The sequence below is a fragment of the Quercus lobata genome, chromosome 3 (genome assembly GCF_001633185.2).
Source record: "Quercus lobata isolate SW786 chromosome 3, ValleyOak3.0 Primary Assembly, whole genome shotgun sequence".
NCBI classification, from domain to species: Eukaryota; Viridiplantae; Streptophyta; class Magnoliopsida; order Fagales; family Fagaceae; genus Quercus; species Quercus lobata.
The window spans coordinates 27983053-28005725 of NC_044906.1; the positions used below are offsets into that span (position 1 = coordinate 27983053).

General features: G+C 34.6%; 1 pseudogene; it reads right to left on the reverse strand.

Annotated features, from left to right (window-relative positions):
- Positions 1-16037: 16037 nt before the first annotated feature.
- On the reverse strand, positions 16038-20113 carry LOC115978705 (annotated as a pseudogene).
- Between the last annotated feature and the right edge of the window lie 2560 nt (positions 20114-22673).

Consider the following 22673-nt stretch of genomic DNA (forward strand, 5'->3'; position numbering starts at 1 on the left):
TTAAACACGATCTATATATATCTATATATTATGAAGCTTGAATGTACTCATAATATTTTAAATTATGGGTGACTTTCATTCCTCAAGGGTGAATTTATGAGACTTTCGCTGAATTATAATATCATCTCAAAATATTTCACATAATATTCACACTTTCATATTGGGTATTCACATTTTACACATGATGTGGCGGACATTATTTGAGTGTGGACATTATTAATTAGATATAAAACAATTAAAGCATTACAATTAAAGAAGTAAAGAATGGACTCTCTTTCTCATAACATTCTTCTTAATTGGAACTCTAACTAACTAAATAAACTAAGTATATTAATCAATCAAATTAAATATATTTATCTATATTTAATTAATTAAATTCATTAAAAATATAATATTATCCACATGGAGTTATTGTATGATCACATGATTATCATAGTTAAACAACACCAACCAATAAGATTTTTTTTTTCTTTTAATTAAAATTAATATTTTTACGGATCAATTAAAATTAATCATGATTTATCCTATGCATGCATGTTCAAGGTAAGATTTGTTGTAAAAGTAGAAGACCAAATACCAAGATTGATTTTAAAAATATTATGAATTTGAGAGAAAGATTTAGCAAATAATAGGAATGAAAAAAACCTGAAAAATAAACACACACAAAAAAGAACACCAAAGAATTACATAGTTCGATGATCGCTTACATTTATGGGCGAAAAAAAAAAAAAAAAAAAAAAAAAAAAAAAAAAAAAAAACTTCCCCAACAAATATAGAGATACAAATATGGTTTAGAGGCAATCTCACAAGTATCAAAATCCATAAAACCAAATAGCTACATTACACAAATACAAAGATTAGTGAAAATTTTCTTTATACCGCACAACATCCTTAAAGACATATCTCTCTTTATTAAACGCAACAAACCAATGCATATACAAATTACAGCAGAGCACAGACCAAGTCCTACCAAACAACTTGTGGCACTCTTGCCAAGACTAAGCCACAATGCAAAACAAAACAAACAATAAAGCCACAACGCTAACAAATGAGCTCTTTCAAACTAATTCAATGTCTCTCCCCATTTGGGAGGATCCAAGGGCTAAAACCATTAAATCAATTGCGGTATTGTCTATATATAAAACTTTTATACTTCTTCTTTAGTGGATAAGGAATACATTTCTTGGTAGATAAAGAAATACTTTTTTTGATGGACAATGAATACAATCCTTTACAGACAATGAGTACTATTATTTGTTTAATAAGGTATATATTTTTCTTCCAAACCAAATAAAGCCAAATCAATTCAAATTAGAAATTTGAGGCAAGATTCCTTGGTGAATTTTCTCTATTTAGGCATAAGGAGAAGTTTTCATTGGCTTGGTTTGAATTGGAGTATGATGACATTCTCTTTAGAAAATATTACTTAAGAATATCTTCTATAGGTGACTTCAGATTTAGTGGAAATCACACTTCTAGCAAAGCTTGGATTTTGATTTTAGGCAATTTCGCTTTGCTTGAGCGTCTAGCATTATTTCAAAATTTATAGCATGTCTGAGTTTTACTTGACCGAAGCTGTTGTTCTTTTGAATTTTGAATGAAAACATGACATAGACTTCTCACCTAACTCAAATACATCAATTTCAAACTTTTTTTCCTTCGTGTTTGTCGCCTAGAATTATTATACATTTAAAATTTAAAAGTATTCCCATCAAGTTATGCAATTTTTTTTTTATTATCTATTTTAGTATAAAAATTTATTTTTTCTATTTTACATATTTACTTTTCAGAACACCTCATATTATATTATCTATTTTATACTATATTTCATTCAAATATTATTTTTTCTTGGTTTTCTTAATTGTTTTTCTCTCTTTTCACACATAACAACTATCATTCACTCTCATCCTTTATCCTTAAAATACGTAAAGAAAAAATAAAAAACATAATGCAAAATGAATAGTGTCAGTGTAAATTTACTCGGTTAATGTTGCAACCTTGTATTTTTACACAACTTTGCATAAATTGATGTTGGTGAATTTTGGACTTAGTTGGCTAAAATGTGGTATTTTTTCTATTATACAAGCTATAATATGAGAGCACTAACAAATCGAAATATGCATCTAATGACTAAGTCTAATTGGCCAATTGGAAAATATTGAATTGAGTGGATAAATAACAGTCAATGTGCAATGGTTGAAGAAAAATATTTTGCTTAAAACATGGATAATGCTATTCATTATTTATTCAACTATTAAGATATATTAAGAGTAATTGGGACCATATGTGTGATCATGATCGGCTTTGAGAGATTTGACGTAGTCAAACATGATGTTGAAATAGCTCCACTTTGTCAAAGTTATGGAATTGTCAGTGATGCAAATGATAGCACCTAAAATAAACACTACAAAATTTGTTGGTCTATAAATAAGGCTATTTGGGGCCATTTGACACATATATTTAAAAACTGAAAATTATTTGAAAATATTTGTGAAAATACATATAGATGAAAAAGTGTGTGAAAATATGTATAATGTTGTTTAAAAACTAAAAATGATTGTTTGAAAATACAAACCAAACACCCCTTTGAAGTTTGAACTCTCTAAATTCAATAAATAACCATTTTCAAAAAAATTTTTGGGGGGGGGGGGGGGGGGAACTCATTGCAACCTAAGCACTATTTACTCAAATTTTCTCTCATTTTTTTCTTTTTGTCAATATTAAAAATTCTGTGATTTTTATTGAAGAGTTAATTTTTTTTGTTTCAAATCTAAAACGGCCTAGCCAAATCATAGAAAACATTAGAGGGAACAAAACCTTACACAGAAAATCCTAAATAATTTGAGAGGCACGGTATCCAAAAAAAAAAAATAAAATAAAAAATACAAGGGCAAGACATAATACAACTATACATTGACGCTCGATCGAGCCTGCACACATGCTCTCAGAACACAGTCGTAGGTCATCGATGGCAAGCGATAATGGCAAATTCCTTAGCAGTCAAATCATTGTTTACAGCCCAAAGTTCAGTAAACTCAGTCTCCCCAACCCAAACACCAATTATACATATGGGCTTTAAACACACTAAACTCACCCTAGCCCAAAAACTACGAAATAAGAACAAATGGTCCCTACAAATAAAACTAGGCCACACATATATATATGCGGCCCAACTATTAAAATCACGCTACTTCCATTTATCAAAGCCAACACACTCACTAGTTACAAGCCATCCTCACACGTGCATCAAGAAAGATTGAGCCGAGGATAAGCTTACTCTCGTGTGTGCCGTTACTTAGTGTACAAGCCTATTGGGCTCTAGGCCCACCGTAGTTTACCTGCTCATCACCCACCACACACATGTATATCTTGTACTGCAGCATATGCCTACCAATATAAAGGCAGTCTCTCATACAATACAATTTTATTTATCCAATATGAAGTTGCTCTTCAAGGAGAAATTTTAGTTTTTAACAAAACAATTGTTTACCTAAGAAATTTTAATTCTTTACGAAGATATTATTAAATATATTATTTTTGAAATAAAAATTTATCAATTTTGAAAATTAGTAATTTTTAAAGTAAATGTGAATCTATTAAGATAGATAAAGGATAAATAAACAAAAATGTATAAAAATTGTATCTATTAACTCTTTGAAGTAAGTAACAATTTAAGACATTTTCAGATAATTAATACAATGGATAAATAAGATAAAACCAAGGAAACAATGTTAATTGAGTCAGTCATTTCATAGCCGCCATTAACTAGATGAACATTAGAAAAACTAAGCCTTTTTATTAATTTTTTTTGTACATCAATAGTTGGAGGTGGGGGAGATTTAAAACTTGGATGTCTTAGTTGGAAAACTAGAAACTGCCAATAAATTGAACTACAAAGCTCATGGTTTTTCTTTTACAAATTAATTAGGCAGTATTTTAATTTTTAAATAATTTTTTGGATGACAAGACTTTGAAGCTATCTATTATGAAAAAAAAATGTTATAATAGATTTTCAATTATTCTAATTTGAAATGGTGTCCAATTAGTTTATGGATTTGGAATATGCATTTAAAAATATTTTCTACACCATATGAAAGGAATTTTCAAACTCAATTCTACCTTTCTCCATGCTACTTCTCTATTTATTTATTCCAATTTTGACAGGCCAAAACTTTTTCAATAGTTAATGAAAAATATTTGGGATGATATTTATTGTTAGCATAATTGCCTTAGTTCAAGGAATGGACTGAAGTAAATCAAAATGAGCTGAAGTTGACCAATTAGACTTAAGTGAACCAAAATAGACTAAATTCACCAAATTGAACCAAAACCATGTGTGGGACTACTACTATGCCTCTCCGCCGTCACTCACACTCTCTTTGCCTCTCTGCCTCTCCTCATCGTCTCTCCTCACCACTTTGTGTTGTGGGAAGGTTCTGTCTCTCACATATACACACATTTATTTGTTTTGGCATTGATTTTGCGCTTGATTCTTGCTCCTTGTTCATCATCTCTGGTCTTTCTACCACTCTCTTTCCTCAGGTAAATGACATTCTTTTTCCCTCTTTTGCTAGTTTGGTTTTGTGTTCTTTGCTTGTCGTTTACTTGTGTTGTCTTGTTGAATTTATTGTCTGGGTGTGTGTTAGATTTTGGTTTTAGAGTTTGAATTCAGCTGGGCATGTGTCGAATTTGGTTTTTGATTGAATTTTATCAACTGGGTATGTGTTAGATTTGGTTTTTGATTGCATTAAGGTGTTTGGTTCTATATGGGGATATGTCTATTTATAGAGAGGAGTGAATCTATCTAAGTTTTTTCACAAACAGAGCATGTAAGACTTGGTAATTCTTCAAGCATTCTCAATTTCTTGTTTAATGGTTGAACCTTTCTTTAAAAACTAATAGTCTGTACTCTGTACACATTTGAAATGTAGTACAATTTTGATGTTGAGTGTTGACAAATTTATTTGACAATTGTGAATACGTTTTTGATATTGACAAATTTCTGTAAAATCTGTACTAGGCATTTCACAAGGCAGCACTAACTTAATTTGCTTAATCTCATTCGGAAAACACTTTCCGAGTTTCCTTGAATTGCATGCATTATTTAGGATTGTTCCACAATATTAATGTGAATTTTTTTCCCCCTACATTTTTCTTTTACACAAAACTAGATATATTGCTTAATTGAATATTTATATGTAGAAGGTTTCAATCCATTCTGTGAATATAATGTTGATTTGTCTTTGCTAAATGGAGAATATTTTATTTTGGAGCTCGATATGATTTAACAATTTAATGAAACAATTTTTTGTACTCAATCTTATTGACCTCATCTTATTTGTCTTGCTTTCTCTCTTTCTCTCACTCTCATTGCAATTGCCTACATGTCTACCACATCCTCTACCTCAACCCCAGCCCCAAGGCCCGCAACTAGCACGACATCAGAATCACAATCGTTGTTTGGAGAGGAAGTTGAGTCCATTCCGGTTGAGAATCCACAACAACAAGGCACTAAAAGAAGAACAACTTCAGACGTATGGAATCATTTAAGAAGAAAAATATTGATGGGAAAGTTAAGGCCCAATGCAACTACTGTGGAAGACTTATGGCTAGAGCAAGTACACCAGGGACGACTCATTTAAAACTGCACATAGCAAAAAGTTGTCCAAGTGCTCCGAAGAAAGCAAATCCTCCGAGGGAAGGAACAGATATTAGGAAGCAAGTTCTTGTCAAACAACACAATAGGGCAAGAAGTAAAGGGATCTCAAGCCCTAGTATTTTTAATGAAGAGGATCAGAAGGCTTCGAGGAGGGGCCTTGCCTGAATGGTCATTTTGCATGAGTACCCTCTTTCATTTGTTGATCATGTTGGGTTTCAGGATTTTGTTGGTGGTCTTCAGCCAAATTTTAAGATAGTAGGAAGAAACACATTGAAGCGAGATATCAAAAACAATTATAATGAAAAGAAGGAGAAGACTATGGTAGAAATTGACAAGAATGAAAGTAAAGTTGCAATCACAATGGACTTGTGGACTACAAACAACAGTAAGAGATCATTCATGGTAATCACAACGCATTACATAAGTGACTTTTGGACTTTGGAAAGCTGAGTTATAAGGTATTTTTTTTCTTTGAGTCATTCTGTTGTACTAGTTTTTAGATTATTAGGCAAGCTTATTAACTTTCTGCCTTCTTTAGTTAATCAAATTTATGTTTATTTTTTTTAGGTTTATTCGTATGCCATCTCCACATGATAAGTATTCTCTTTCTAAAATCCTTTTGGAGTGTCTTTTTGATTGGAACATTGATTTGAAGTTATTTGCCACATGCTCTGTTTGTGAATTACCAAGTCTTGAGAATGCTTGAAGAATTACCAAGTCTTACATGCTCTGTTTGTGAAAAAACTTAGACAAATTCACTCCTCTCTATAAATAGACATATCCCCATATAGAACCAAACACCTTAATGCAATCAAAAACCAAATCTAACACATACCTAGTTGATAAAATTCAATCAAAAACCAAATTCAACACATGCCCAGCTGAATTCAAACTCTAAAACCAAAATCTAACACACACCCAGACGATAAATTCAACAAGACAACACAAGTAAACAACAAGCAAAGAACACAAAACCAAACTAGCAAAAGAGGGAAAAAGAATGTCATTTACTTGAGGAAAGAGAGTGGTAGAAAGACTAGAGACGATGAACGAGGATCAAGAATCAAGCGCAAAATCAATGCCAAAACAAATAAATGTGTGTATATGTGAGAGACAGAACCTTCCCACAACACGAAGCGGTGAGGAGAGACGATGAGGAGAGGCGGAGAAGCAGAGAGAGTGTGAGTGATGGTGAGAGATTGAAATGAATAAATCAATAAATCACCTATTAATTATAAATTTATAAATCAATAAATCATAGCTAATATCATAAATCAATAAATAACCTATTAATTATAAATCAATAAATCATAACTAAGATTATAAATCAATAAATCACCTAGCTAAGATAACCATTTAATCATAATCCAATAAATCATAGCTAAAATCAACTGCTAAACATAAAAATAAAATAAATCCAACAAGTCCAAGAAATAAGTATCACAAGTCCAAGAAATTAAAAAGCTACAAAACAAATCCCACAAGTTTAGAATAATTACAAACCAACAAATTAATCCAACAAGTCTAAGAAATTAAAAAGGCTACTAAATCAATACAAAAAGTCTAATCCTCCACAGCTGTGACACAACTCCCATCCTCTTTTTTAGGCTCCCCCCATCTTCAAGATTTGATTGAAGTGTACAATCTCCAGACATAGTTGAAGAACTTACAAAAATTAATTAAAAAATGTAATAAACTTCATCAAATTATAAGTAGCAAATATAAAATTTCCAAAACAATTCATTCGTCAAAATCAACATACCACTGGTGTTATCTCTGGGACCTATAAATACGGTTTCAAATTACATCAAAAATAGGAAAAAAAAAACACACAATTAAAATAGCAATCAAATCCCTCCAGAACCTCAAAATAAAAAAACAATCAAATGAATTAAAATTACATAGTTTGAACCAAATCAATCAGCATTAATCTGATGTCCACAACAAGTTTAGACATAATAAATTTTACACAACAAGAAGACAGGCCCTTTAATGATTGAAACAGGAATGTTAATGGTAATGGCAAACTGCAAACTACAAACTGGTGGCAGTTGATTATATTGCTTAATTTCATCTAAATTGGTGGTAGACAATAGTTTCAATAAAAAAGAGAAGATGAAAGAGAACTCACTCTTGATCAAAGAAATAAGAAACAACAACTATCATCTCTGATACCCCATCATTATCAATGTCTGCTATGACCTGACAGGATAAAAAGAATTTTTTTTGGGATAAGTTTACGTAAACCTACCAACAAGGCTCATCAGTAAAATTTAAAACAATAATAATCAAATTTTCAATTTTAGACTCACTGGGGTGCACAAGATGTGTGAGTTAATATGCACATAATCCACTGTCTCATGTACCCTTTCAGTCCATTCCTCCTCTCCCCAGAAATGAAACTAAATCCAACCACATTTTCTTTGTTTCTGCTTTAGCGAACTAAACTAAAAGCTATGTTATCAAAACCAAATTATAGAATGCGAGAAAAAGAAAGAAAAGAGTGGAGCTGAACAGAAAATACTCTTTTTCTCTCTCTCTCTGCAATTGCAAGAAATCTAAAATCCCAAGGAATTCAAAATCCTAATTAACAATAACAGTAATAATAACAGTTGTCTCTTTCATTCTCTCTTCTCTCATCACCAACTCAGCCTTTTCCTTTTCCTTTTCCTTGTAACAGTAATAATAACAGTTGTTTCTTTGTTCTCAATATCGACCCATTCAAAACTACTTGATAATAATCATTTTATAAGACTTTATAAGATTTCATTTTGACCCTATCTACATATTGATCATTTCAATGTCATTAGATTCTTAAAAACATAAGCATAGAAACTTCAATATATATATATATATATATATATATATATATATATATTGTAACTAAATCATAACCACATTTTCTCATTTTGGTTGCATTAGCAAATGCATTATGATATTCAAATCCGCTCTACTCTGTTTCCAAACATTTTAACATTAACCCCTAAAAATTCAAAGACATAACCATTAGATCATAGCAAAAAAAACATAGTCAAGAGATTTAAATGAGAGAAAGAGAGAGAGAGAGAAAACGAACCTAATTGGAGGTGCAAGTGATGGCTGGCGGTGACAGATCAGAGGTTGGGGGTGAGTGAGAGGGAGTGACTGAGTGAGAGTGGGAGAGGAGAAAGTGAGTGGGGGCACTTGGGCTGAGTGATTGTGTTGTGTGAAATGGGATTAGGGTTTTTTATTTTTTATTTTTTATAACTTATATATATATATATATATATATATGGGGGTATTTTAGCATTTTTAACACACACACACACACACACATATATATATATATATATATATATAAACAGGTTGGGTTGGGTTCGAGTTCGGGCCGGGTTTTTGCAAAAACTCGGACCCGACCAGGACCCACTTGGGGGGTTTTTTTTTTAAACCCATACCCGACCCTATAATTTATCGGGTCGGATAAAATCCGACCCATTAGGGTTAGGCCGGGCTGGGTATCCGTGGGTTGGATATAAATTGCCATCCCTAAAAAAATTACATATTTGAAAAATTGGAAAAAAATACATGGCTTTGGGTCCTAGTTACAATCTACCAAAATACATGGCTTTTTGTCCTAGTTACATTCTACCCAAAATAAAAGTAAAGACAAGGCTTAGATCTACTTATCCAAAGACCAAAATTTGGAGGCTAGGTTATGGAATGGGAAGATGTTAGGCATTCTTTTCACCCAGACAGAGTTTGGTCTTCTAGACTCTTGTAACCTATGTACCTTTTCTATGCATGCTATGAATGATATGTTGAACATGTAAAACAAAAATAAATCACACAAATTTATTTATGAATGAATCCTCTTCTTTGTTTTAAAAAATTTAGATATGTTTTAGTGATTTAAAAAAAAAAATGATTTTATTCGTTAAAAATACCAGATCTGTTTTGTAATAAAAAAGAGTGGTCTTTGGTGGGAGAAATTCAAATCTGTTTTGGTGATTAAAAAAATTGATTTTAGTTTGAAAAAAAAATTAGACCTATTTTTGAGAATTAAAAAAAAAAAAAAAGGTTTTTGATGACAAAAAGTCAGATATGTCTTTTTATATGTTCAAAAAATATGGAAAAAGGTTTTTTTATGAAGAGAATTTCACTCATAAAATAAATTTATGCTACATGAATAAAATAAAACAAACAACCATAAACACTATCATGTATAATATTTTTCTTTACTTCAAAATCTGCATATGTTAAGAAAAAAATCAGATTTGTATCTAAGAAAGATACAAATCAGTTTTTGATTTGAGAAAAATTCAGTTCTGCATCTAATAAAGATGCAGATTTGTTTTTATTTTAAGAAAACTTCAGATCTACATCCAAGAAAGATGAAGATCCATTTCTATTTTAAGAAAAATTCAGATCTACATCTAGAAAGATGCAAATCTGTTTTTAATTGAGGAAAAATTCAGATCTACATTCAAGAAAGACGTAGATCTATTTTTATTTTAAGAAAAATTCAGATCTACATCTAATAAAGATGCAAACCCGTTTTTGTTTAAGAAAAATTCATATCTACATCTAAGAAAGATGTAGATCTGTTTTTGTTTAAGAAAAATCCAGATCTACATCTAAGAAAGATGAAGATCTATTTTTTTATTTTAAGAAAAAGCATTGATCATATGCAGATTGTTGGAATTAAGAAAGAGATCATGACAATTACATAAACAAAATCAAGATCATGCTTTAACAAGACAATGATTAACAACTCATGTTATGGATAAAGGAAAACATGCATCATCATAAACATGAAACATAAAAGAGAATAGGGTGATTGAAAACAACCTCTTGCATGAGCACTCCTTGTTCTTAAGAGGATGTTTTAGGGTTTAAAGAAACTTATTTAGTTATCTTTGAAACCTAAAACCCCTATTTTAAGCAGCAAATATCAAAGAGGATTAGTAAGTATTAGCAATTTGAGAGCCTCAAAATGTGTGCCTCTTAGAGCATAGAAAAAAAGGTGCTGAATTATAAGACCCAGCGTCTATTTATAGAGGCTAGAAAACTCCAAAAAATAATGTGAATTGGGACTCATCCTTCTGCGAAAAGATCGAAAAGGGTGTGCCTTAACGTCACTTGAAGAGCGTTGGGCCAAAGCCCAAAAGAGGCCAATTCGGCACTCCAAAAGTGCCGAATGGTACTCTTGGATGCTGAACAGTCTTTCGTGTTCGGGTGCCATTTGGACTCTCCTTCTAGGATTTTTTGATTTGGTCCTTGCACCTAGATGTGTTGTCATCCTCTGTCTATGATTTTTTAATCTCTTTTCTGAATAATTCAAGCTTTTTAAGAACAATTATCTTGTAGATAAATACCCTAAAATAAATCTTGATAAAGTTCAGATTATTCACAATTTTATTGTTATCCAATCATTCCTTTTATTCCTATGCATACATCCCTATTTTAGACACTAATTATCAACCAATCACAAAATTATTTAATTAATTTTAATTGTTTAATCAATCAGAATTAAATTAAATGGATCATGTGTGGTCGACCTACCTAGACATAATACATGTTGACCGTGCAAACTTGATCATGTAATATCTTTCGATCTGGTGGTTCAATTTAGAAACCGGACACACCATTGCGACTGTTAGAACCTTAAGATCATTTTTATGATATGTAATGAATGATATAACGCATGTAATGCAGTCATGATTTTTGGGGTACATGGATGGTCATTCAAGTCATTCTCCTTGATTAAATCATGTGTGCAGAATTGAGTGTCTACACACATTTTTTTTTATGTTGTTGTCCAATTTCTCCATTTTTGAACTTCAAATTTCATGTTTAGTTTGCCTAAAGAAACTGCCCTTAAACATTTCACATAATGAGCAAAGACCAAAGAGCCCTGTGGTTTAAACCCAATTGAGCTAAAACCAATGATGAGAAAAAGCTTAAATCTAGTGAACATGGGGCAAATCTGAGACCAAAATAGTGAAGAAAAATAAGAGGAGGGAAGAAGAGGAGGAGAGTGTTTTCTGAAAGAAAGGGGTGGGCAGAGTGTTCTAGAAGAATATTTTTTTATTAAATTGTATTAAAATAAAATATTATAAGGGGTTTTGTATAATGAAAATTCACTAACTCAAAAGATACTGATTTCTATGTAATTGATAAGAAAATTAACTTCTAGGAAGTGAAGGCATTTTAAATTTCACCATTTTGTTTTTGTTTTTTCTCAGCTGCCCGTATAATTTGTAAACTTGTCACATTAAATTTAAATGATCCTTATATAATTCAATTAATTTGACCAAGATATAAAGCCATAATATGTGATATTATAGGATTTATTGATTTGATGATTGACATATATTTACAAACTACAAGGTTATCTTTAGGAGCAAGGTTTAAGATTCAAGAAGAAACTCGTAGCAATTGATGCCGGACTATTCAATGCTGCAATTTCTGGGAATGAAAGTTTGTTTGAAGAAGAAGATTTAAATCTCGAGCAGGTGACACGGAGGGGGAACTCTGTCCTTCAGGTGGCCTTAAAATCTGGGAAGGTGGAGATCATGAAAAATGTGCTCAATTTGCAGCCATCACTTTTGTAGATGGAAAATTGCAAAGGCAACACTGCACTACATATTGCAGCAAGTTTAGGACACTTTGACATGACAATGTGTCTAATAACTTGTACAAAAGACCAAGAAGTCGTAATGAAGGACTTGCTACTAAGAATGAAAAATCTGGAGAAGAATACAGCACCGCATGAGGCTATAAGAAATTATCATTATGACATTGTGGAGTTACTAATTAGGGAAGACCCAGAGTTAGCTTCATTTACAAATAATTTTGGTGAATCCCCTCTCTTTTTAGCAGTGGATCGATCGAGGATTTTACAAAATTCCTCTTCACATTATAGAAACCGTTCCAGAATGCTCCTATGGCGGAAGGAACAACATGAATGTCTTGCATGTAGCCGTCATTTGTGCACAAAGTAGTAAGTACCCCCAACAATATCTTGAGTTTTTTTTTTTTTTGTTATTAAATTACCGATTATATAAAAAACTTAAGCCATTAGAAAATAATAAATTTAATCATTTAATCATTTAATCTAATACTCCCCATTTTACGTGTGTGCTGTCGAGATACCATAATAAATTACCAATTGTCCAAAATATTTAAGTTAGTAGAAACTGGTGTATTTAATCATCTATATATATCTAAAAGCTGAAACGTAGCATTTATTGTTGCTATGCTCCAGTTGAGCCACATCAGCATCCACGTCATTACCCTATTTCTTTATAATTTTTATAATTCTTTTTAACATTTACTCATTTTTTAAATATTTACACTTTCTCCCTCCCATACCTTTCCATCTCCCCACTACCCTCTACTTTAATATCACTCTTCATTTTTCCCTTATTTTGTCTCTTCTTATTCACACCATTTTACTATAAATTTGCCATTCTCTCTTCAATTCTTTGCATATTTTTCCATCACAAAAACAAAGGTTCTCTCTCTCTCTCTCTCTCTCTCTCTCTCTCTCTCTCTCTCTCTTGGTTTTTATTTTTTTTATTTTTTTATTTTTCTTGCATCTCTACTTTAGGTTGATAAATTTTTGTATTTTTTAGAACTCTACTTTTGGTTGATGTGATTTAATTTTGTATTTTAAGTTTTTTTTTTGGTTCTCATTGATTGTTGATCTACTCTAATCGATTATTTAAAAAAAAAAAAAATCCTAATACATTAATTTCTTCTATCATGAAAGAAATGTGGAAAATACTCGAATTGAAGGAAATACCACTTGAAAAAAGATTAAATAAATAGAAGGAAAATCAAGCAAATAATATCCTTGGAATGGGAGTCAGATGATCAGGTACTCTAATTTTTTTTTTCAATAACGTTACACTAATAATATATTTAGTTTTCAATAAACTTAACAAAAAAGTAATTTTTTTTTCTTTTCTATTGTAGGAAACTGTATTCACATACAACAAAAAATATTGAAACAAACTTTGGATGATACCGTATCGGATGCTCAAAGTGTAACAAAAAAGTTAAATCTTAAAATGAGGTTTGGTGCAACCATTGCAAAAGTAACTCTGATTTTCCATTTCCAAGGTAAAATATAAATTATCAATTTTACAATCATACAATATATATAATAGATATTATAAAATAAGTTACATCTTGATGTAAAAAAATTAATAGAAAAAATAATTACATGGAGAATAAGCTCATTTCATTTTTTTCCCTTTATTTGTTTCCCCATGTAGGATACAACCATTTAGTCTACCCATTAAATATATATATATATATATATATATATATATATATATATATTATTTTTTTTCTTCTATTAGTCTTACTCTTTAATGCCTTCTACTCCATAACCAAAATAAATAAAAGTTCTCTTTAATGCCTCTACAATTTTCACCTTACCTTATGCGGTAACACCTCCAACTCTCTCACCCTCTCTCTCTCATAGAGATCAACAGTTAACACTTTCACATATATGTGAAATAAATATATTAAATTTTATAAAAGTAATGGGATGCAATTAATTGTCAACACTTTCACATGAATGTGAAATTAAGGATGACAATTTCTGCCCGATCCATGGGTACCTAGCCTGGCCTGACCCTAACGGGCTAGGTTTTACCCAGCACGATAAGGAATAGGGTCGAGTATGGGTTTTTAAAAAAAAACTTGAAGCGGGTCTAGGTTGGGTCTGGGTTTATCAAAAACCTGGCCCGAACCTAGACCCAGACTCCACCCATTTATTCTGAAATTACCAAAAACCCCTTATATATATATATAAACAAACCCTAACCCTCATTTCAGCTCACACCTCATCCTCACAGAAGCACACTCAATCATAACACCTCACCCTCCTAGAAGCACACTTATAGTCACAGCACAGCATAGCCAGCCTCACTCACTCAGTCTTACACCTTACACAGTCACACGGCTTTGTCTCACTCACTTTCAATCTTTCTCACTCTCAAGCACCGCCGCCTAAGCACTGCCAGCCCAAGCTCTTTGTCTCTCACCGTCGGTCCAAGCATTCACCACAGGTCCAAGGTCTCATCACCGTCCCCAATTGTCACCACCGTCCCCAGCTATCACTGCCAGTCTGTTCTCTACTTTTCTTAATTTTTTTTTTCTTAACCCACACTTTGGTGATGGTGCCAGTCCCGAGTTCATATCTTTCTCTCTCTTGATTTGCTGTTTGGTTTCCAAGAAAATCGATGGGAAAAATAGAAGCTTGATGCCAAATTTTGGATCTTTTTATGATTTCCTATTTGGGTTTTGATCTGTTTTTTGTGGGGTTTCTCCAACTTTTTGTGATATTTGTTTGTTTTTTTGTGAAACGCAGGAAGATCTTCATTGGAGGATTGCACAAAGAGACAAGCTTTGGTAAGCCTAAGTCTTTAATGGATTTATTTGTTTTTAGGGAAAAATTTCTATTGTAAAGTAGGAATGCTTTGGAGTGAAAAACTATGCTCAAAACAGGGGAGAATGAGCTTCTGCCACGTGCTATGCATATGTGGGGATGGGCCTGCATACACAGCTTTGACCTTGCGTACGCAAGGTTGACCTTACATATGTAAGCCATGAATCAGAAGAAACTCTAACCATCCTACTTAAGTATAAAAGTAGCCGTTTGAGTCCAAAACCTTCACCAACATATTTTCAACTCAGAAAGCCCTTTTTTGAGGTCCTGCAATGGCAAAAACTCTCATATTGATGTCTTAGCTTGGATTAGGAGGCTTGGTCCCAATTTCAAGGATTCCATCTTATGTGAACCCCGTCAAGAATAACGAGACCCAACAACGAAAGGGAACCCAAGATCGTTCTATGGACAGATTCAAATGGGAGACCTCGACCCGTTGTTTATGACAAACAAGAACCTCGGTATAAGGAAGATGCCACAAACGGTAGTGGAAACTCCGTTTGATAAGTCGAGATGAACGCCATGGGAATTCCTGATAAGTTCGAGTAGTTCTTCAAAGAACCAAAGAGAATAAACCTCACAAGTTTTATCAATAATATCTGAAAAACGTTTACAGGCGTAGATGACTATTTAAGGGCTCCTTAAAACTTGACAGACAAGAAAATATATTCTAAAATAACTCCTAATTGATACCTAACCATATTAGGAATAAAGTTTGACCTAAAAAGCATTAAATGCACCTAAAAACAAGGAAATAAATCACCTAAACCTAGAATAACGTTTTTTACATAGACCCAAAATATTTCATGTCAATTCTTAGCCTTGACTAGATCATTCTAGAACTTGAATCAAGGTGACGATTTTTTGTTGCCCACGTGGACCATGCTCAATGGGCCTCCACGAGTTTGCTTGAGCCCATAACTCTTGGATGAGTCCGTTGAGTACATCCTTGAACTTCTTTGCTCGTGCTCTTGTAACCAGCCCAATTGGTACTTGAACGAGATCCTTCGAAGCGGTGCCTTGATCTCCATCATTCCCTTCCTCTTGAAAAGGATTTGCCCTCAAATCATCACTTACATCAAAAGGACTCAAATTATTAACATTAAAAGTGGCACTTACATCGTACTTACCAGGTAAATCTAGCTTGTAAGGGTTGTCATTGATACGCTCGAGGACTTGGAAGGGACCATCTCCTCTTGGGAGCAATTTAGAACATCTTTTCGCCGGGAATCTTTCTTTTCTCATATGCAGCCAAACCCAATCTCCGGGTTCAAAAACCAGTTTGCGATGTCCTTTATTGGCTTGTGTGGCATATTGCTCCGTTCTTCGCTCAATGTTGAGTCTTGCTTTCTCATGAATCTGCTTCACAAAGTCAGCTTTCTTTTTGCCATCTAAATTAACGTGCTCCGTCAAAGGTAAAGGAGATAAATCCAATGGAGTTAAAGGATTAAAGCCATACACAATTTCAAATGGCGAAAATTTGTAGCAGAATGAACAGCTCTATTATATGCAAACTCAACATGTGGTAAACATTCTTCCCATGTTTTGATGTTCTTTCTAATGATTGCCCTCAATAGAGTAGACAAAGTCCTATTTACTACTTCAGTTTGACCATCAGTTTGTGGATGACAAGTAGTGGAAAACAATAGCTTAGTACCTAGCTTACACCACAAAGTCTTCCAAAAATAGCTCAAGAACTTAGCATCTCTATCCGAAACAATTATCCTAGGCATGCCATGTAATCTCACAATCTCTCTAAAGAACAAATCAGCAACATGTGAAGCGTCATCCGTTTTGTGACATGGAATAAAATGTGCCATTTTAGAAAATCTATCCACGACCACAAAAATTGAATCTCTTCCACATTTAGTCCTAGGCAATCCTAACACAAAATCCATTGAAATATCAATCCAAGGCTCACTAGGAATTGGTAAAGGAGTATACAAACCGTTGGGCTGCACTTTCGATTTAGCTTGCCTACATGTGACACATCTACCACAAATCCGTTCGACATCTCGTTTCATGTGAGGCCAATAGAAGTGTTCTTGCAAAATAGCTAAAGTCTTTGCAACTCCAAAATGTCCCATTAATCCCCCACCATGTGATTCCTGCACTAATAACTCCCTCATAGAACAATTAGGCACGCATAACTTATTTTCTCGAAATAGGAATCCATCAAGCTTAAAAAAATTACCAGAGGCGATTTTCTCACAAGCTTGATATTCCTCACAAAATTCGTGGTCTTCAACATATAATTCTTTAATGTGTTCAAAACCAAGCAATTTTGCATCAAGTGTGGAGAGTAAGGCATACCTGCGAGAAAGTGCATCGGCGACTACATTCTCCTTACCTTGCTTGTACCGAATGATGTATGGAAACATCTCTATGAACTCCACCCATCGCGCATGCCTTTTGTTTAGCTTGTGTTGGCCCTTCAAGTGTTTCAAGGACTCATGATCGGTGTGAATCACAAACTCCTTAGGCCATAGGTAGTGCTGCCACGTCTCTAAAGCCCGAACCAATGCATACAACTCCTTGTGATAAGTTGGGTAGTTTAAGGCTACCCCGCTGAGTTTCTCGCTGAAGTAAGCAATTGGTCATCCTTCTTGCATAAAAACGGCTCCTATACCAATACTTGAAGCATCACATTCAATTTTAAACGTTTTAGAAAAGTTGGGCAAAGACAACAAAGGTGTGTTAGTCAGCTTCTCTTTGATTAATTGAAATGCCTTCTCTTGTTCTTCTCCCCACCGAAATCCAATGTTCTTCTTGATCACTTAGGTAAGCGGTGCGGCTAAGCTACTGAAGTCCTTCACGAACCGCCGGTAGAAACTAGCAAGTCCATGAAAACTACAAACCTTACCCATACTTGTGGGACTCAGCCAATCTTGGATTGCACGTACCTTCTCTTCATCAACCTGTATACCTTGTGCACTAGCAACAAATCCCAAAAATACAAGCTTATCGGTGAAAAAAGTGCACTTCTTTAAATTAGCAAACAACCTTTCTTTCCTTAGCACATCTAAAACGGATTTCAAATGTACTACATGATCGTCTATGTTTTTGCTATAAATGAGTATATCATCAAAATAGACAACAACAAATCTGCCTATAAATGCACGCAAAACATGGTTCATAAGTCTCATAAAAGTGCTTGGAGCATTGGTCAAACCAAAAGGCATAACTAACCATTCATACAAACCATATTTTGTTTTAAAGGTGGTTTTCCATTCATCTCCTTCTTTTATCCTAATTTGATGATAACCACTTTTTAAATCAATCTTAGAAAATATGCAAGAACCATACAGCTCATCTAACATATCATCTAAGCGTGGGATAGGATGACGATACTTTACCGTTATGTTGTTGATGGCTCGGCAATCAAGGCACATTCTCCACGTCCCATCCTTCTTAGGTACAAGTAAGACCGGAATTGCACATGGGCTCATGCTCTCCCTCACGTGCCCTTTCTCCAACAATTCACTTACCTGCCGTTGAAGCTCTTTTGTCTCCTCGGGATTGCTTCTATAAGCTGGTCGGTTTGGAATGGTTTCACCGGGAACAAAATCAATTTGATGTTCAGTCCCTCAGTTTGGAGGTAACCCATATGGTGTTTCCTCGGGGAAGACATCCTCGTACTCCTGCAAAAGAGAAACAATAGAACTAGGCAAAGCAAGGTCAAGTTCGTTAGTGTTTAAAAGTGCCTCTTTGTACAAAAGTACAATCATCGGCTTATTTGAAAACATTGCTCGCTTGATCTCACTCACTTTCGCATAGAAATTCTTTTGTTTTCTCTCTGATTTTCTCTCAAGGGCCGAACTTTGATTTTCTTTTTCTCCCTCATTTTTCTCGGCCTCTCTTTGATTTTCACTCTTTTTCTTTTGCTCACTCTCTTTCTTTTGATCACTCTCCTTTTGTAATCTTACTTGATCCTTGTATACTTGCTGCGGTGTCAATGGTACAAGAGTGATTGATCGTTGATTAAGTACAAAAGAGTACTTGTTCGTAAAGCCATCATGCTTCACTTGCCTATCGAACTGCCATGGAGGCCTTAGCAATAAGTGTCCCACTTGCATCGGTACTATATCAGGCAACTCCTCATCTTCGTATTTATCGATTCGAAATGCAACTAACACTTGCTTGTTCACCCTGATCTCACCACTATCATTTAGCCATTGCAACTTGTACAGTCTAGGGTGCTTTACCATGGGCAATCCCAATTTCTCCACCATAATTGTGCTTGCAACATTAGTACCACTACCACCATCAATAATCACACTACATACCTTGTCTTTAACGTAGCACCTAGTGTGAAAGATGTTCTCCCGCTGTATTTCATCAACTCCTTTTGCTTGCAAGCTCAATGCTCTCCTCGCCACCAATGTCAATGCGCCAGGGGCTAAATACTCCTCCTCGGAAACATCCTCTAATGGCGGCATGTCGTCGGTGTCGGAATCTTCATCATCGGTCACAATTTCACCATTGGCTTGCAACACCATGACTTGCTTGTTTGGACATTGACTTGCTATGTGGCCCCTGCCTTAACATCTAAAACATTTAATATCACGATTCCTAGAGGTAGAGGCTTCGGTTTTACCTTGAGGAACGTGGCTGGTGGTCGTGGACTTGGGCTCGGGTTTAGGTGTTTGTGACTTGTCCAGCGGCTTAGCATGACTCGATTTCCAAGAGATAGAACTAGAGTTATGGCCTGCACATGTCCCATTCCCTCTCTTGAGTTGTTGTTCCACTTTGATAGCCATATGCACCATATCTTCCAATTCCACATAATGCTGCATCTCTACCTTATCATGGATCTCCCGGTTTAAGCCAAGCAAAAATCTAGCCATTGTAGCCTCCCGATCCTCCTCTACATTAGCACGGATCATAGCAATCTCCATCTCCTTGTAGTAGTCCTCTACGCTTTGACTCCCTTGTCTAAGACCTTGTAACTTTTTGTACAACTTTTGGTAGTAGTAACTTGGAACGAATCGCTTTCTCATCACTACTTTCATCTCCTCCCATGTGTGTATTGGGTGTTCTCTATTTCGCCTCCTGTTTATCACAAGTTGATCCCACCAAGTAATAGCATATTCAGAAAATTCAATCACGGCTAATTTTACCTTCTTTGTCTCGGAGTAATTGTGGTAATCAAACACGAACTCCATCTTCTTCTCCCACTCAAGATATGCCTCAGGATCAGACCTACCTTGAAAGGACGGAATCTTCATCTTAATACCACCCAAGTTGTTATCTTCGCGATTCCTAGCTTCTCTAAATCTTCCTCCAGGTCTCCTATTGCTAACAATGGAATCCCGATCTTCTTCTTCATCAAAACTAGACCCATAACGCTCTTTATCCTCCTCCCTCGGTGGAACTCTTTCCCTTCTATGCAAATTACGACCGTTTTGTGGTTGCTCCTCACATCTATTCTCCATCTGATCTATCCGTTTGTGAACCTGTGTCATATCCATCTTCATCACACACCTCATCTCACTCATCATGGCCTTCCAAAATGCTTTCGGATCAGCCAATTTTGTATCATCTTCGGTAATGCTCTTACCACTATCGTGAGACATGATTGTTGCAAAACAAAGGTTAGAAGAAAAAAGGAAAAAAAAGGAACCTCACAAATCACTCCCTTACGTGTTTACACTCAAGAATGTGGATCACTCTCCACTCGTGTTTCACTCAAAATAATATGGCTTTTACCCTCTGATGTTCTCACCACTCTTGCCTTTTTCCACTCGATAATTCTCTTTCAGTTCTTTTGAAACTAAACAAACAACTCAAAATTTTCAGCAACAATTCACAAAGAACTAATCAAGGAATCTCAAATTTGAACGTAAGGAATATGAAAATTTTCAGATTAGAATTAGAAGGAATATGGCAGTTTTGGAATTTTGGAAGCACAAAATAGTGATTTTTTTTTTCCTTCTTCTTCGAGTCTTTTTTTTTTTTTTATTATTATTATTATTTTTTTTTATGATCAGCAACTAGCTTTTGAGAATAATGAAATAAGATTTCGAAATAACTAAGAGATGTGAGACCAGACCAATAGTTTAGACATCAACAAGACAAACAAAGATTGAACAGATAGGGTAAAGGAAATTCGGTTAAGAAGAGATAAATATGTTAAAGGATAGGCAAACCTGAACTAGAAACCTTGCTCTGATACCAAATGATGTGAACCCCGTCAAGAATAACGAGACCCAACAACGAAAGGGAACCCAAGATCGTTCTATGGACAGATTCAAATGGGAGACCTCGACCCGTTGTTTATGACAAACAAGAACCTTGGTATAAGGAAGACGCCACAAACGGTGGTGGAAACTCCATTTGATAAGTCGAGATGAACGCCACGGGAATTCCCGATAAGTTCGAGTAGTTCTTCAATGAACCAAAGAGAATAAACCTCACAAGTTTTATCAATAATATCTGAAAAACGTTTATAGACGTAGATGACTATTTAAGGGCTCCTTAAAACATGACAGACAAGAAAATATATTCTAAAATAACTCCTAATTGATACCTAACCATATTAGGAATAAAGTTTGACCTAAAAAGCATTAAATGCACCTAAAAACAAGGAAATAAATCACCTAAACCTAGAATAACGTTTTTTACATAGACCCAAAATATTTCATGTCAATTCTTAGCCTTGACCGGATCCTTCTAGAACTTGAATCAAGGTGACGATTTTTTGTTGCCCACGTGGATCATGCTCAATGGGCCTCCACGAGTTTGCTTGAGCCCATAACTCTTGGATGAGTCCGTTGAGTACATCCTTGAACTTCTTTGCTTGTGCTCTTGTAACCGACCCAATTGGTACTTGAACGAGATCCTTCGAAGTGGTTCCTTGATCTCCATCACCATCATCCCTTATGGTCTTTCTTGTGTCTTTCCCTACTATCAAATTAGGGTGGATGAGCCTTTTCTTTGTCAGGTATAATCACTATCTTTTGCCTAGGTTCTTAACCTAGTGGGATTCCTATAATCTTGCATGGGTTGCCTTTCGGTTTTCAAGCCATCGAGGCACCATATATTGTCTTTCATTATTGTTTTTATTTTTTCTCACTCATGCTCTCTATTTTTTTTTCTTTCTTTCTTTTTCTTCTCTTCTTCTCCTTCTCTCTCTTTTTTTCTCCCTCTCTCTCTCTCTTTTTAGATATGGCTACAAGAGAGGCTTCGGTTGCTTCAACCTCCTAAGGCATCTTAGGGACTGCCAGCTTCATCAAAATGAAATGAGCTTTGAGGCGTACATGGAGCTTATGGGTCATATCAAGGAGACTGACATTCAATGGGTCGTGGAGTGGTGGCACATCTCAAGCATGGTCCATAGTTGTTGCAAGGATTGTTGTGTGCTTTTGGTTGGACTTCGTTACTGCTCATACTACTCCACTTGTCGTATCTCAAGGCAATTTGGAGAACATCAAGGAGCTCCTAATGATGAAGGTGCCTTCCACACTGAGGTGTTCACTGATAGGATCTTGGATAGGATTAGTGAGGCCTGGCCATATCGTAGTGTGACGAGAGACATTGTTCCACCTCAATACATCTTTCCCATTGCGAGGT